The sequence below is a fragment of the Oryzias latipes genome, chromosome 20, assembly GCF_053564925.1.
Source record: "Oryzias latipes strain Hd-rR chromosome 20, Olatipes_Hd-rR_3.1".
NCBI lineage: Eukaryota > Metazoa > Chordata > Actinopteri > Beloniformes > Adrianichthyidae > Oryzias > Oryzias latipes.
In genome coordinates, this window is record NC_136256.1 from 12,822,522 (window position 1) to 12,840,905 (window position 18,384).

The following is an 18,384-nucleotide window of genomic DNA, read 5'->3' on the forward strand; positions in this document are numbered from 1 at the left end:
AACAGTTTAACTTCCAGTATTCCATTCCTTTCAGTTGTAACCTTTAAGTAGAGTAGAAAAAAGTTCCCTTTTTTCATCAGCTTCTATTGTCAGGCCTATTTCTTATCAGAAACACATGTAAAATAATCATAGAGCAGACTTTTTGGTTTATGACTGTGTTTCATGGCCTCACTTCTTGTTTTTGATTTATCATCTAATAGCAACAGATTGTGGTTCTGCTGAGTACAGCAGCGGTTCGCTCAGAAGTGCGTCTCCTTCGACTGGTTCACCGGAGGAGCTAAAATAAGTCTTGGTTTGTTATGCTTCTTTGAACAGAAGCTATGGCCTCTTTATTTAGTGGTTTTCTGCAGCGCTCCTGTGTTTTTTTATCTAGAAATAGTCTCTAGCGTGGCTCTAACTCATCTCACTCTCCCCAAATTCATTGCACAGTGATGACTGACCATCCCAAACACGTGCATTTTCCCTTTTTAATTTACATAAGGGAAAAAAAAACATAAAGATCTTGGAAACTGTTATGGGACATTAGTAACTAGAGGATCGTATTGTCTTAAAGCCAGATGCCACAGAGTAAGAAGTGCAATTCATCATAGAATTCTGTTATTGCCAGCCTTCCTTCAGTTCATTCGAAAGCTGGAATGGTTCACTCTGTCGGCAGTGTGTCACTAGCTCCGTTGCTTAAGTCATTAACACTGACTCAATCTGCAGAAATGGCCAGAAACAACACACAGGGTAGAATTTGAGTGTGCAGCTGTGAGCCTTGAGCAGACACGCTGAAACCAGCTTTCTGTAAAAACATGCAGCTGGTGGAGACTGGCAGAAAACAGGCAACGAGCTTTCCAGCTGACCTACTAGAGATTCTTACTTTTTTGTAAAATTCGAATATTCAGAGTTGCAGAACTTCAGGATCTCACTTTTCTTATATGAGTTGCAAAGACCTCGCATTCTTGTTACTAAAATTTTGAATAAAATTGATCTCAGAGATCATGCAGGTGTTTGAAATCTCTCTAAAAGTGTTCTACATTTGTAAGAAATTCAAAGAAAAAAAGGGATATTATAATTTTCCACAAGCTTTTCTTAAACAAATTCAAAACGCAAGAATTCCTAAATTTTTTTTGGAAAGGCGTCTATTTTTCTATGTGCTCAGCAAACCTCTCATTTAAACTTTTATTAAAAATTGACTGTAGGTATTTAAAACTTTCTCATTCAGTTCCCATGACTTAAAAATGTCAAAAAACATTATAAGGACACTTTAAAAACCCAATAAAAATAGTGTTTTTGGTGTTTTTAACCCGTTCTTAGGGCATTTTTCTGATAACAGAGGACATACATTAAGTACAATTAAGATTAAAATGACATTTTATTGGTATTTCTTTTTTCGAGTTGTTGTGAATAAGGAGCAGATGAAAAAAATGCCATTTGAAACAGCTTGTGCTTGTGACATAGAAGTGCTGCTCCACTCCACTTGTAGAGGACTAGATTCATGTCCGTCTTTGTTTTGCTTGCCATTTATGTTACACCTGTAACGCCAGTTTGGGGGTGTGAGGGGCTGTGAGCTAGCAGGAGAGTGCGTAAAGAGATGGCTGACGGGAAGTGGGGGCGGGGTTACTCCGCTCCTGTGAGTTTCTAATGAACTACTGTCGCTCTGCAGAAACGGGGTTTTGGCTAAAAGTAGCCTAATCATAATTAAAAGACCACTGGGAATGTTTTTACAATTCTTTTGTGTTTATGTTAAAAGTAAATGTAAATAAAGTAAGATTGGGGTGCAAATGAATAAGATTTTTTCTTCTACCCACTCCCTTTTAGAGCACGATAGCACTTTTTGTGTATGGAATAAAAGGAAATCAATCAATCAATTAATCAATGTAATAGCTCAAAAGATGATCACAGTGGGACTTTGAGTTTATTGGTGCTCAAATTTTGGCAGGTAGGTGGACCAACAGACAATCAACCATTTTTATCAAGCTAACTTTAGTTCCACTTTAGACTAAACTGTTCAGTATCCCACTGTCGGCGAACATCCATCCATCCATCCATGTCTGCGTCATGTCTGCACATCAAAAAGACAAAACATCCGATAAAACATTTGTGAGCAGCTTTGTTTTACACGTCTCAACAACTGAACCCAAAGTCTTTGTGTTTGATTTAAAAGAATGAACTTTGCCCGTGTGCGTTGGAACACTTTGTGGCAACTCCCAACCGTTGCGTTCATTCACCGGGAAAGTCTAGAAAAGTCCTCTCCCTTGGTTGCACACGTTTGTCTTCATCTGTCCACATTGTTTTTGGACAATTGGTGCTAATTTGCCATCTGGTTGAGGGGTCATTTGTTGTGCTGCTGCTGCTGGTGGTTGGGGGTCATTATGTAGTTATCAATAGTAAGTCCTCTTAGGCAGCCACCAGTGGACAGAGACAAATAGAGACACAATGCTCCTTATCTTGGCTCTGCTCTGGTTAACTTCTGTGGCTGGAATGTTTATCTGGCTGTCTTGCAAAAGTGGAGTAAGTAAATTTAACTTTCGGGTGTCTGTTTTATAAACACGTGACTGTGCAGCTGTGCACCATAAACTCATAAAGCTGGATTTCAACCACAGCTCAGGCTGGTTTGGCGTCTTTCAAACTGATTTTTTTTGTAAAAAAAAAAAGAATAAAATAATGCTAGATTTATTTTACAAGGTCCAGGAGTGAACATATTGTTTAGGACCATAAAAGAATGTCCACCCCAGATGGAAAACCTGCAAAAGCCCCCCCCGACTCATTTTTCCAATTTTTGGGGCTATTTTTCTCTTTTTATTTATCACCCCCCCCACACACCACCCTCTTGTTTTTTTGTTGTGCATCCCTCCCACCACCACCTTCCCCATCATCTTCACCCCAATCCATTTTACAGTCAGGAGAAGATGAGAAGTGGTGCTCTGTGTCCACAAATCAATAGGCCTTACTCACCTTTGAGTCAGGCTGCAGAGGCAACATCAGCACTGTATTCGGCTGTACAATATGGGGTGGGGGGGGAGGGGGTTGGGCTGAAAGACAGAGAAGGGGTTTCGTGTGTGTGTGTTTGTGTAAGGGAGGGGAGGTGGACCCAGGGGTGCTTGCCTGGCTGTCTAATGCATTATTGAGGAGTGCATCTCAGCCGTCAGTTGCAGGTAGAAGGTTGAAAAAGTCTTATTAGCTGCAGAAGACAGCAGAGTGCAAGAAAACACAGCTGACCGCAGCGAAAAACCAGCTTCTGTGGGATAGACGCTGATGCTGCTTTGTGAAGACTTCCTTTGGGATTTCTGCTCCAAGATTTTGGAATATAAAAAAAACAAAAGAACAACAACAAAAATTCAGAAAAAAATTGTGTTTTTGATATTTATTTTGGTTCAATCGGACTTCTTGCTTTGGGAACATTTATATCACAACAGTAGATTCATATCTGCTTAATATGTAATGTGTTGGAGCCTGAGTAGCAACGTTAGCAATGTGATTCATTTCATGGAACATCCAATAAATATCCAGCCACAGGGTTGCAATGTGAAAGAAAAAAAAAGGCCTATAGGGCCTGCTGGTATGGAGATCTAACGGCATCTGTAATAGATGACAATATTTGCAGGCAAAACCCCAGAAAGCAAGTTGGAGCTGGGTTTAAATGTCATTTAAAAATCTATGTGCCGAACAGGAGCCCCCCTTTCCCCCCCCCCCCACGATGTTAAACGTCCGCCGTCTTACTTATTCATGCGTCCTTTTTAAATTGACTGCAATTTTAGACACCCAAATGCTGCTGCTGTAAAAAAGGAAAATAATGGAGATTCAGGTTTGGACCTACAATAACCAAACCTCAGTTAAGCTTTATAAATAAAGCCTTTTAATTTACATTTAGAGAATAATCCAAGCAGCGATGGTGGTAAAAAGGAAAAAAAAAAGCTGCTTTTCGCTCATTTAGTTTTGGAAGGAGCTGCAGTGACATTACCTGATATATAATAAACACAGCTGCATGGGTTTATGAGGAATGTTCTGTTACAATGAACTGGATGACTAATACAGGGAGCTCTAACGTTCATGCTCAATGCAAACCATTTATACTTGCAGAGATTTCCAGCCTTGTTTTAAGACATTGAAGATATTTGACCAGGTTTTAAGTTATGCTCTACACCAGGCATGTCCAAAGTCTGGCCTGTAGGTTCTTGTCGGAAAATCAGTAATATGTGGCCTCCAGCACTATCTAAAACATAAATGTCCAATTTATTGGTTGTGATTAGCAAAATTTCGTCATAAGCTACAGTAAATCCATGGCAACGCAGTGGCAGGACCCTTCTGTGACACTTTCAAATCATTTCTAAAAAAAAAACTGTAAAAAAAAATAAACCGATTTATTTTTTTAAAATTAAAACTACAGTGTTTTTTATCTCTGAATAAGATACTATTTGTGTTATTTTCCTGTTCACATGATTTACATTTGATGGTTTACAGTGAGCCTTTAATACTACATAATATGTAACATGTTGTGTGAACCCAGCTTTAATGTTCAAGACAGACTTTTTTAAAATTTTATTTCTGGTCTTCAAATAAGGAATTCACAGTAGTTTTGGTAAAAATGAAGATAAAGATATTCTTATTTGCATTTTATGCTATTAGGCTTAGGATTCAAAGAAAGGTTGGCCATCACATTTTGTCACCTCACCAAATCTGGTCCTCTTTGCACAAAGGTTTGGACCCCCCTCCTCTAAACCTTTCCAAGCTTTTCACTAAATAAAATTATTTGAGACAATAAGAGCTAGGTTCTAGAAGTAAGGAAATTATTATTAAAATAAGTCCAAATCAGTTTGTTTCATACTCTTAACAACAGAAAAACTTGATTTCAGACTAAATAAAACTCAACTTGATTGATTTAAAACATCTTAAAGCTTTAGGTAGGAAACTAAAATGTAGATTTATGTTCTAAAAATAAGAACAAGTTTGAGATTTAATGAGGATTTATTAAGATAAACCAAACTGCACCAAGATCTCATCATCATTTTGTTCATTTGTTCATTTTGTGTCATTTCAGTCAGACAACTCATGCAGTAGTAATAATATTTATTTTCACATCTTTAGTTTGCTTCCACATACTTGTTGCTTTCACATTCTTTGACATTCACTTTCCTTAGTTAGCATTCACTTTCCTCTGAGTAAGCATTTCGCATTCCTCCAAGTAAGCATTTCGCATTCCTCCAAGTAAGCATTTCACTTTCCTTTAACTATGCTCTTCACTTTCCTTTAACTTTGCATTTCACTTTCCTTTGACTTTGCATTTCACTTTCCTTTGACTTTGCATTTCACTTTCCTTTGACTTTGCATTTCACTTTCCTTTGACTTTGCATTTCACTTTCCTTTGACTTTGCATTTCACTTTCCTTTGACTTTGCATTTCACTTTCCTTTGGTTTGGCATAAAACTCCGTGCAATTCCAAGAGAGAGAAATTTCCATAAACTTTTGGGTAATAACTACCCCTAACGGAGCTCACAGGTGGAAGCCGGGGAGGAGGGTGGGGCAAAGAACGCAGTGCTGCAGTAAAGAAGGATGAACAACTTACACACCTGGACTTAAATAGGATGCTGCACAAGTGAGTTGATTAACTGACCCGCCCTAGGGGAGTGGCCTAAGTAAAGCCTGCCTGAGTTGTCTTACCGAAATGCTCCCAAGGTCGCTCACTTCTGCTTATTACACTAGTTTTATTTTCACTGTAATCAAAAGGAATCACAATTAGGTTAATAAAAACTAAAAAAAAACAACCCATTTGTCTAAAAGTAGCAAAAAAACATTATTGGGCAGTATAACATTCTATCTGAAGTAATTATCTAACAGGGAGTACTTTGGGTTATTTTCCCTTTTTGAATGCTTGTGTGCAACTTCTAGATTTTGAGGTCTTTATATATGTTTTTTCGTTAATTAAAATGACTTACTGCAAGGATGGATTATTATTATTTTTTTTACGATTAGTGTTTAGTTTCTCTTTGCAGCCTACCTCTTTTTTTTACGTAAAAACACTTGTTTTTTTATAAAGTAGAACAATCTAAGAAGTATGAGGCAAAAAGACAGCAGGACTCACCTTCTCAATACCTAATGATGTGAGACAGCTCTGAAACGCAGCGGCAAGCTGGCCTCAGGGTGAGCTGTGCAGATGCACACCTCTAACCACAACCTGGTCAGGTATGAAAGAGCAGTGTGGTGCAACAGAAGTCACGTCGGCAATTCCTCACCTGTAATGTGGCTGCATTGCGTAGGCATAAAGTGTCTCATAGTTGCATCTCACTGGACTGCGTCAGCTTGGGACTCGTAGAAGAAGTAACACTTTGTTTTAATGAAACAAAGAACCACACTAGAACCACACAAAATAGCTGCGTTTACATGGACAAAAGTAATCGGAAAGAACGCCTGATCAGAAGAACAATGCGTCATGTAAACACACAGTTCGGAATACTCTGCCCCGATCAGACTCATTCGGATCAAAATTTCTTTCCGATCGAGATAGGTGGGTTATGCCGATTGTTGATCCGATCGTTGTTCACGTAAATGGTTCATTCCGATCGTGTGTCAGTACTGCTCTGGTTTAACGTCATGCATAGATGGTGTTTTTGGCTCCAGAGAAAGCTTTGGAGCTTAAAAAGGACAGACTGGCCGCTCCACGGACGCCCAGTGCAAAGCGCAGCTCCGCCCTTGCCTCGCTGGCTCTTCGCCTCTCCCCTCTCTTACACCCCTCACGAGGAGGGTGCGGGGGAGGAGCACTTTGTGCCCCATGACGTCTGGACCCTGCCGGTGGTGCCGGTGGACCGAGCGAACTGTGTCTCTGAGCAGAACAGCTGGGTTAATAACTTTGTGTTTGAGGGGAAGGGAGGATGCCTTGTTACGTGTGCGTTTAGTCGTTTTGTTATGTGTGGGAGACTTCGGACTGCGATCCGTCCCGCAGCTCTGGGTTAAAGGCTGCCGGACGCAGGAGAACCGTGTGTCCGAGCAGAGCTCAGACTTCCAGCTCACACAGCGGCTTTGGGGCAGTGTGTGAGCTTTTCAAAGCAGAAATGTCGCTCAGTCCTTAGAAACCGTTCAAACAATCACGTGGATTGGTGTTTCCAGTCGTGTCCCTACAAAATAAAGGCTTCTGTTATTCCCACATATTTATGTGCAGTCAAGATGCAGATTGCAGTATTTCCCGCATGGATTTTATGTTCATCAAAGGCTAATGTTGTTTTAGCGTGTGTTAGCCACTCCTAACCCTTCTTCCAGCTAACTAGATGTCCTAGCTTTGGTTTGCCAAGGTGTATTGCAGTGATCATACAAGATCAATGGTGTTTTATAACCATTTGTCGGCTGGCCCACCTCATTGCGGTTCATTAAGTCTAAACCCTGAAACATTAAGTCTGGGAAAGAGCGATCACAGCAACCAAACAAACCATATTTTAGTGTGAAATGAGTCAAAACAGGTTCTAAGCTTGTCATGAGAACGGCCCTGTCTTTCCAACCTGTTGAAAGTGGAGTAGAACTCTTGTTTGAGCTCAGCAGGTTGACAGAAGACTTGTGAGGAAGAGAACAAGAACAGGCTGCGACGTGACTCTTAAGCGTCCTAGCCCACGCTGACAAGTCGGACCGCATTGCTGCTCACATTAGATTGGACGCCACTCGCCTCGCTGATGTGTCACCTTCAATTAGAAGAAAAGTGAACTTCAGGGATGTGCATCTGGAGCAACTGCCATCCCACAGCTACAGTACGCTGTTTTACAAAAATTTGCTTGTTGACCCATGAGGAAATTTCCTATTCATGTGTTCAGACACTGGTGGATGCAGACAAACATACACACTGCTGCTTCACTGAGCTGTACATACCATAACACGTTCTTGAAATGAAGAACTTGTGCTGGAAAAGCTTGGGTGACACAACTAAGACACAAATAAGCTTTCGGGTAGGAAAACTAACATTCAGACTATGATTATAAGCTAAAGACTTCTTGTTGACAAACACTTTTTAAACTCTGTTTTTTTTTAACAACTTTGAAAGGGTGATACGCACTTTTAGTATCATTGACACACCCCAGACGTTGAACGGGATTTACCTCTTAAGTCTGTGTCACACAGCCACTATGCACATTTGTGCACATGACACGGATGAAATTTGGTCATACGTGAACATACGTGGAAAAAAGGTGTGGTCTTCACGTGAAATATTCAGATGTATCAAAAATGAGCCACGTTCAAACCAGAGAAGAAGCACAAATAAACCTCACAAAGAACACATAAATCAATGCAAAGCCAAAATGCATTAGTGATTCATGCATCAATTATGTTATTTTAACATGATATGTGATGTGCATTGTATACGCGATATAAAAGTTATCCATCGTTGGCACATGCGTTAAAAGTCCGTGGACATATGTGGAAGTGTCACGGATAGCCACAAATGTGCGTATGCATCTTGCAAAAATCATGGCCAGTTGCACAAGATTTACGTAATAATTGCGTATAAACTACATAAATTATAAACTGCATCATTTTGAACAGGTCAAAACCGAATACATGTGAAGACACGTTGACTGAAACCCTCAATGGACATCTGCATACATCGACGAATGATGAACGCAAGAAAATTACGGAAATTACGTAGGTCACACATGTATTACGAAAACCGAAATTTCATACGTGGAAAATGCTCAAAATGTGAAGTGGCTGTGTGACATGGCCTTTATCTTTACTGAGGAGTATACGAACATATGCCTGCATCCCCTGCGATAGCTTCTTTATTCAATCAGGATTCTTGTTGTTAACCCCGTAAAGCACTTAATTTTCCAGATAGCTTTTATGTCTTTTTGACCTTTTGCTGTTAGGGTTGTGTGTTCAGAGGAGCGCGGTGCAGGAGGCAGCCGGATGAAAGATACAAGAGGCTTTAATAATTAACTGGATCGATAAGAACAAAAAATGCTGCAGGGCAAGAACTCCAGGGTGAAACATGAATCCTAACAAAGATTGGAACCGTTGAGAGGTAAAAAATGAAACAGGTCCAATAACACAACGGCCGTGCAGTGGTTGAAGGGAACTCGACACAAAATACGCTGTGGAGAGTTGATGAAACATGCAAAACAGGGGAAGAAAACTTTTGAGAATACACATGAAGTTATTTCCAATGAGTTTATAGCTATGATGTGTTCGTCTTTTTGTACGAAAGATTAGTAATTGTTCTAAGTTCAGGATATATATGGACCTTTCAACCATTAGACACCGGAGATGTTGCTGACAACACCTAAACAAAAAATGCTCTTTATGACTTACTCTAACTCGTCAACTGTTTATGCAATCAATCTGAATCAGCCGATTCTGACGTGTAGAAAAGCGTGTTTGCACCGATGTGCAACACTTTCATAAACTTACTGTAACACTTGATGTTAGTAAATTGTTGCATATCAATGCAACCACCATCAGCGTCTAGGCTCTGGGGTTTTCTCATCTGTGATTCAAGCTTATCCCACCAGCATGCATTGCGTTATCGGCCCAGAGCCCAACCACCAAAGACTATGGACGTATTTGATGCACATCTTTTGAACCAGAAATAAATCTTTATTTGCATTTCTAAGATCTCTCCTTATTAAAAGACTCTATCACCATTTGTGTCTTGGCCCAGTTAATCAGGTGCAGCAGTGTTTGCTCCAGCTGGGAGAAATGTCACGAACACGAGCAACCTATTATGTTTACGGTTCACATCCAGCAGATACTAAACTTAAGCAACAGACGCGAAACCCCTCTTTTTAGTCCTTCTAGTAGTTTTTTCGACTAATGGCCACAGGTCTTTGGTCCAAAAACTGTTAACTTTTTTTAACAGTACAACCGTAATGTTGGAAGTCAAGAGAAGCCAAAATAATTTACTCTGGGAGTTCTCTTTTAAATGTTCTCTGGCATGAAACAAAGAATGAACTGTGAGCAGACCCTACAAGACGCGAGGGTGTCCAATAAGGAGACGTTGAAGTGCTCAGTCATCTTCTTGGCTCTCAGAATTGTGTGATTTATTTTTAAACATTTAATAAATACAGTTGAGGAGTCTTAGGCTTCTACTTTAAAAGGATACTGTGAGCTTGAAATACTCTGGACATACCACTGGGACGAGGGCTTGGACAGACTTGAGACCATCCATTATCTGTGTCGGTTTTGTCCTAATTCGAGTTACAGGGTTCTACAGGCTAATTCAGCTCTTTTGGTGAAAGCTGGGTACAGCTTGGACCGCTCACTACACTGCATATAGAGACATAAAACCACACACTAACACTCACTCCTTAGAGGCAATTTAAAGTTCCCAACTGACCCTAAAAGACATGTTCTTTTCACCATGGAATGAGGCTGGAGCACCTTAAGAAAAGCCATGCATGCTTATGGAGAAGACATATATACTCCTCAGAAAGAACCCAGCCAAAATTTGAACCATCTCCCTGTGGGGCCACAGTGCTAACCACCGCACCACCGACAGTCTCTGCCACTGCTTCAGACTGATGAAGTTGTCATGGAAACGCGATTGCATCCCTTTGGATAAGCCGCAGAAGTAAAACATCTCAGACTCCTGACATGTTCCCAGGTAAGTGAGAACAAGTGGAGTAAATGGAAGGATGGACATTTTCTTAGGAGTGATGTTTGTTCAACAAGCAGCCTTTAAAAAAAAAAAAAACCTAATTAAAGACACTAAAAAGTCTAGAAAACACCCCCGAAAAAAAGAGTTTAAGTTCACGCCAATAAGCGGAATGTTTTCCCTTCACACCAGTCTGTGTCTCTGCACCTCAGTCTGCAGCATGCAGACAGACAGGCTGAACCTATGGTGACCTGATAACTGCCTCCCAAGTTTGGTACACGGTGTTCTGCCGGATATGGATTGTCCTCTCCCCTGCTGACCTGCCGTCCCGTTCGTACACCCCTGTTTGCACAACACTGTGTTCCGCTGGACGTCCTCTGAAAATGGAGCTAAATGTCGAGAGACTGCAAAGAAATCTTATGCAATTGATAAATCCATCCCACGTGAACTTTGAAATGGTCTGCTAGGGCAGGCTAGTAGGTGAGAATGCATCATCAGACACACACCAGCGGCTAACAAGTACTGATGCACAACCCTTTAATAGCAAAGTTGTCTCCGGCGACACAGAAAAACATACGCTCTTCAAACTACTGTAACTCTCCGTATGTTAGGCAATTTCCTTTATTCTAACGGATATTGGAGCAGAGAAAAGCAGCTTTGCACCATGCAACACTTAACTAAACTGTAAATCAGCTTTTTTTGGGGCTGTTTACCTGTACAAATGGGGCTTTCAAAGTGCTGACTGCTTGTCATATTTTTGACAATTAAAAAAAAAACTTTTTTAATTCCTGAAATTAGAGTATCAAAACCGTCTGCGTGCTGCCCGCTAGAGGTTGAAATGGGGTAGTAAAGTTGAAGTTCGTGATGCATGTCCTACGTCATTTCAGAATTTTCCCGGCATGCTCTGCAGCTCCAGTATAAAAACCTGCCCCGCTCAGCCTGCCTTTCCTAGCTTTGCCTTTCCCTTTTGTGTGTTTGTCAAATTTGGGCTGAAAGTGGAGTTAGCCTCTGACTGTCCTGTTTGTGTTACCCTTTAACATTGAGTGTGTATTTTGCACATTCACATATTGCATATTCACACTTTCACCATCCCTGTTGTGATGAATTTGATCATATCACCTTCACCACTGACGTGACATGACGTGGCAGGGTTTGGAAGCATCTAGTTGTGCCTCCCCTCTCGTCTCCCCGACTCAGACCAGACACCACCAGAGCCCCAACTTTTCCCCACATAAGATGACAGGAGGGCATCGGCTGCATCCAGTGGGTGTTGTGGGCGTGGCCAATGAGTATTGGGAGTTGTTGTGTTGGGTTCAGGAATGCACACTCGAGCTGCAGAGGGTTGAATGCAGACTCTGATGTGACCCGTCCTTTTATTCTTGGTGTAATTGTGGAGTTTTAAGGTGTCTGTGCTTTGGTGTTTTTTACCTTGTTTTTGTGTTTTAGAAACACAAAAACAATGCCAGCCTGGTGGTGACCCTCACCTCTCCTGCGTGTTTGCGCCCAGCCTATGTGGGTATGTGTGTCACTTTGTGCTGTTATAGATTGGTGGAGGAATCAGTTTTGGGCACCACCGCTGTCGCGAGAAGAGTGAGCGTCTCCTTGTCCTTGTCTTGACTGTGAGTTTTTCTTTGGAACATTGGACTTTTAAAAATTGCATTTTTAAATTTGTATGAGTTTGTATGAATAGAGATCTCTTGTCTGTAAACAACCTGTGTTGGAGAGTCTGCCTTTCAATATAGTTTTTATTGTTTTCTGGTGGCTCCACTCGACAGTTTTGCCACAGGTTGAAAACGTACAATAGTTCAAAGAACGTCAACACAGGAGCTAAAACTCCGGTGCTAAAGGGTTAAAGACTAACTTTTCCTGAAACCAAAAAGTCACAGATCTTTCCTTCTGCACGGTGGTCTCCAGTCTGAACATAAAGCAGGCCTGTGGAAGCACTATTCCCAAACGAGGCCTCGTTCAATCAATCAAGATGTGCAAATGTAAATAAACCTGTGCGATGGTGGTAGTGGGTGGCAGGAATGGCGCTTTCCACGCGCAGAAAAGCAAAAAAAACGGGCAGGGGAAAAAAAAGAGTAAGCAAAGCATGACCTGGAGTGATTTGTACCTCCAGAGTTTCTTTGCTCGGACCCTCGGGGTGCCACACAATGCGGTGTATATTGGATTTGTTTACACCTCACTTGGCCTCAAAGGCCACCGTGACGGGTGGTGGGAGAGGGAGGGTCAAAGATGGCTCCATTTGGAGAGCGGGAGCACAGAGGGAGAGCTGTGTACCTCTTTAGTGCACAAGCGCCGGGTCAGCGGACTCTGAATTTGATTCTGTCCCTTCCTGATGAGTGGGGGGGGGGGGGGGGGGGTGTATAACAGGCTGATCGCAGTTGAGGGGATCAGAGGAGATAAATGCAAGTTTGCAGGCAGACGGGACACACGCGGAGGCTGCAGACAGGACCCGACCTGTGGATCACATTAATCCCATCGGTGCAGCTTAACTCCTGAGCACAATCAATCTCAGACATCTCAGACATGGGGGGGGTGTTTAAAAAAGTGACAGGGGTGTGCTGATAGATTATATTTAGAGACCAAAAGCCTTCAGAGGTTTTCCAGGGGACTCATTTGAGAGGCAAATCAACTTCCAAAATCAGAAAGACCGGCCCCTGACCAGCAGTTTACAGTGCAATAACTGAACCGTCTGACAATGTTGTGTCACTAAAGAAGGGGAGGATTCTGCGGCGCTGTGGAGTGGTGAGCTGCCTTCCAGCACAGACGCAGCTGCGGGGCTTAAGGAGCCAGAGGCCCGGCTGTATGAATGCAACAAGTAGATGTTAATTGGTGGCCCCCGCTTTCTGCCACTAGTTGAACTCCTCCTCCTCTCCTCACCCCCCCACCCCTCGACTCCCTTTCTTTGACAACAAATGCCACATTCCTGCCATCAGTTATCTGCTTTGCTGACAGCCTCAGTGGTCCGTGGAGACTCCCCCTCCACCACCACCACCGCCCCTCCGGTGCAACCTGTCCACTCCAGGAGGAGGCCTGTTTACACAGCGCTGATTGGGAGCACCCCGCGCTGCCCTCGTGACCTTCTCCTCCCCCTCTCTGCTTCATTTCTCCTCTTTTTCTCATTCTTTTCTGCCTCTCCTTCCTCCCAACCTCAGTCACTTCACCAACTTTGTGGGGGGGGGTGAAGCCGAGGGATGTAAATCAGTCCCGGCCTTCCTTAAGTGAACCCCAGGGCTGTGATTCGAGAACCCAGATTTTTCTCAACTTCATGGAAAAAAGCGGAAAAGAACACAGCTTATACAATGGGATGTAAATAGGTGTGTAATGATTCATTTTAACCATCACGTGTGTGTTATTCGCTGTGATGTCACTTGGTCGTTTTTGCGTTATAGTAAAATAAAACTATTGTGTCTCAATCCAAATGGTGTTTTCCAATATCGATATAAACAATTTATAAATATCGATTGGATGAAAAACTTGCCTCATACAAATCGATCTGGTTGGATTGTAGGAATAGAAATCGATTCATGAATTAATTCGATCACTCATTACACCTGCCAATACAAAGGATTACAGATCTGTCTCCAAAACGTGATTGAGTACTGGTTAAAATCAGATACAAACAAGATTATTTTGGTAAACAGGTTTTAAAATGATCAGAAAGTAAATGATTTATTTCTCACTAACTGTCCATTTCTCTACATCATCATTGCATCTTACATCCAATATAATTCTTGGTGGAAATGATTTCTTTTCTTCTTATTGTTACGGGGGGGAAGGGAAGTACCCAGGCGCAGAGAGGAGAGGAGGCAGGAGGTTGCAGGAGGACGGGGTTTAATAATAACAAAACTACAAAAACAAAAACCACTGCATACGGCAGGCTAGAAAACTCGAAATACATTATACTCGAAACTGGGGAACAATACAATATGGACCAGCACAGGAGGAAGGGAAAGACAGGACTTAAATACATACAAGGCAACAAGACACAGGTGGAAACACTCAGGACTGATGGGGCAAGGTCAAACTCGAAACAACAACGGAACAGGAAATACTACAAAATAAAACAGGAAGTGAAACTCAAAACATCACAGAACAAAAGGAAACAAACCACAAGGGCAAAGAAACAGAAACCGTAACATCACCCCCCCCTCAAGGAACCGCACCGAGGTTCCTCAACGAAGCCCACGAGGAGGGGGTCCAGAGAACACACTGCCACATGCAGCAGAGTCCGGGGGGCGGCCGGGAGGCCGTTCAGTCCGGCGAGGCGGGTCCGGGGGGCGGCCGGGAGGCCGTTCAGCCCGGCGAGGTGGGTCCGGGGGGCGGCCGGGAGGCCGTTCAGCCCGGCGAGGCGGGTCCGGGGGGCGGCCGGGAGGCCGTTCAGCCCGGCGAGGCGGGTCCGGGGGGCGGCCGGGAGGCCGTTCAGTCCGGCGAGGCGGGTCCGGCCAGCAAACGGCTGGTGACTCGGGTTCACAGTCAGGAACTGGCGGCTCGGACTCAGCGGCGGGGGGCTCTGGATCCGCGGCAGGCGGCCCGGGTTCGGGGTCCGCGGCAGGCGGCTCGGCGTCAGGGTCCGCGGCAGGCGGCTCGGCGTCAGGGTCCGCGGCAGGCGGCTCGGCGTCAGGGTCCGCGGCAGGCGGCTCGGCGTCAGGGTCCGCGGCAGGCGGCTCCGGGTCCGCGGCGGGCGGCTCGGGTTCAGGATCCGCTGCAAGCGGCTCGGGGTCCGCGGCATGCGGCAGCGGCTCGGGGTCCGCGGCGGGCAGCTCGGGTTCAGGGTCCGCTGCAAGCAGCTCGGGGTCCGCGGCAGGTGGCAGCAGCTCGGGGTCCGCGGCAGGCGGCAGCGGCTCGGGGTCCGCGGCAGGCGGCAGCGGCTCGGGGTCCGCGGCAGGCGGCTCGGCGTCAGGGTCCGCTGCAAGCGGCTCGGGGTCTGCGGCGGGCGGCTCGGGTTCAGGATCCGCTGCAAGCGGCTCGGGGTCCGCGGCATGCGGCAGCGGCTCGGGGTCCGCGGCGGGCAGCTCGGGTTCAGGGTCCGCTGCAAGCAGCTCGGGGTCCGCGGCAGGCGGCAGCGGCTCGGGGTCCGCGGCAGGCGGCAGCGGCTCGGGGTCCGCGGCAGGCGGCAGCGGCTCGGGGTCCGCGGCAGGCGGCAGCGGCTCGGGGTCCGCGGCAGGCGGCTCGGGTTCAGGGTCCGCGGCAAGCGGCTCGGGGTCCGCGGCAGGCGGCAGCGGCTCGGGGTCCGCGGCAGGCGGCAGCGGCTCGGGGTCCGCGGCAGGAACGGAAGGGGTGGCGTCCGGCGACCTCCTCGGAGCCGGAACCGGTCGTGGACGATCCGACACCCTCCTCGGAGCAGGAACTGGAGGAGTTGCGTCCAGCAACCTCCTCGGAACCGGAACGGGTCGAGGTGCGACCGGGACCCTCCTAGGAGCCGGAACTGGAGGAGTTGCATCCAGCAACCTCCTCGGAGCCGGAACGGGTCGTGGTGGGCCCAGCACAGTCCTCGGAGCCGGAACGGGACGGGGTGCATCCGGGACCCTCCTAGGAGCCGGAACGGGACGGGGTGCCTCCGGGACCCTCCTAGGAGCCGGAACGGGACGGGGTGCCTCCGGGACCCTCCTAGGAGCCGGAACGGGACGGGGTGCCTCCGGGTTCACCTCCGGGACCAGGGCGGGACGTCGAGATGGGCGGCGGCGATGACGGCGGCCCCCTCTTACAGCCAGTCGACTCCCGTTGAAGATGGAAGCAGGGAGCTGGGGGCAGTTCAAGGCCCACTGGGTCTCGACCCCCTCCTCCTCCAGGTAGGAGTCCTCCCACAGCCACAGGTCCTGGTCCAGAGGGTCCAGGAAGGCCCGTGGCTGGAGAATGTCCAGCTCCATCCAGGAGTTTGGGGAGGGCTTGCGGTGAGGGCGGCGGTGACGTGGTCGACCCCCCCTTACGGCCAGGCAACTCCCCTTGAAGTCCCTGTAGACCTGGGAAGAGCCAGAGGTCCACCAGAGACAGGTCCCCTCTGCTGGGTACTGGTAAGGCTGGTCCATAATGTTACGGGGGGGAAGGGAAGTACCCAGGCGCAGAGAGGAGAGGAGGCAGGAGGTTGCAGGAGGACGGGGTTTAATAATAACAAAACTACAAAAACAAAAACCACTGCATACGGCAGGCTAGAAAACTCGAAATACATTATACTCGAAACTGGGGAACAATACAATATGGACCAGCACAGGAGGAAGGGAAAGACAGGACTTAAATACATACAAGGCAACAAGACACAGGTGGAAACACTCAGGACTGATGGGGCAAGGTCAAACTCGAAACAACAACGGAACAGGAAATACTACAAAATAAAACAGGAAGTGAAACTCAAAACATCACAGAACAAAAGGAAACAAACCACAAGGGCAAAGAAACAGAAACCGTAACACTTATTGATTTTATGAAACTACCCATTAGATCATTTTACTAAAATTACAACTCATCTATTTGTGAACATACAGTTGCCAACTGAATAACAGGCTCACCTGCTGTCTATTAGCTAAAACTGTTTCCCATTTATTCTAAACGTCTACAGTAGTCCTAACCCACTGACCTCAATTAAAAGAATTCATAGTTTATTTCTAGGTTGATTAATGTTACTTTATTAATAAGGTAGTTTCTCAGTTCTGCTGTTCAGAAATTACAGACACATATAACAACGTGGCGTTATTAAACAGAATAGTTAACATGCCACAAACTTAGAAACCACAGTAAAGGGACTCTGTTAAAACCCTTGTGCTATCTTAGGCACTTTAACACTGGGAGTTGGGTCATCTAGACCCACTAGACAGTGCTCTGAACCTTTTTTCTTCAATGATTTGTGATCTTCACTGGTGTCCATGGATTACATGAAATCTTTCCACCTTTATCCACCTTTGTCATGGTAGGGAGAACACGTCAATGTAAGGGTGGGGTCATCTAAGATAGCACAAGGGTTAAAGCAGATTTGTCTTGAGTATAGTATGAGATTTGGCAAATAATTGCTACTCTTGAATGGTCTTTGTACACCAAATGTGCTATAAAGATAAACTTGCCTCTTTAAGTCTTAAAGAGTACTTGGATTGGCAAAAAAAAACAACTGTCTCATCAAGTCAAATTCCAAAATATTGCTTTAAAGTAGTTCACACTGTGTATAACAGTCTGTACTGTCTTCTGCTTTCAGGTTCGTCCTTAGAGTTAATCCAGAAGGGCCCAAACGCCAGTCAAAGACCCAAGTTAGTCAAAGATCTGGGAAAAGGGTGACCTGGAATCCACATTTTGCCTCATTTATAAGAAACAGTTGCTTTTGAGTAGCAGAATAATTGAGTATATCTACCGTGGTTTATGGTTTTTAGAGATGAATTCATGAATGCTAGAGTTCTTTTTTTCGTTTTGATTTCCTTTATTTTGTATTTAATGTCAGACAAGTTTGGGCTGTAACAATAGAATTTGTTTTTTAAATAAGGTTTAGCGTGTTTTGGACAGAACAACCATTAGACTGAGAATCTACAACTTCAACATCAACAACATACATTTCTTTGTAAAGTGGTCTAATTGTGAGATCTTGAAACACACGTTTGCACCTTTGCACAAACACACAATAGCTGCTTGTTTTTCAGCTCCAGCAAACGAAGTGCCTGCTGTGAGAACACACTTCAAATGAACTGCGTGCACTTTAAAGACAGTGAGGGCGTGTCAGAGTGCACCGCGGAAGAAAAAAAACAAAAACAGGGAGGGGACTGCACCGCAGCGTGGCTGGGGGCTGAAGGGCCAAGCGCACGGCTCTGAAGTCTTGGGGCCTCTGAGCTTCCAGCTGTGTGGAGACTTTC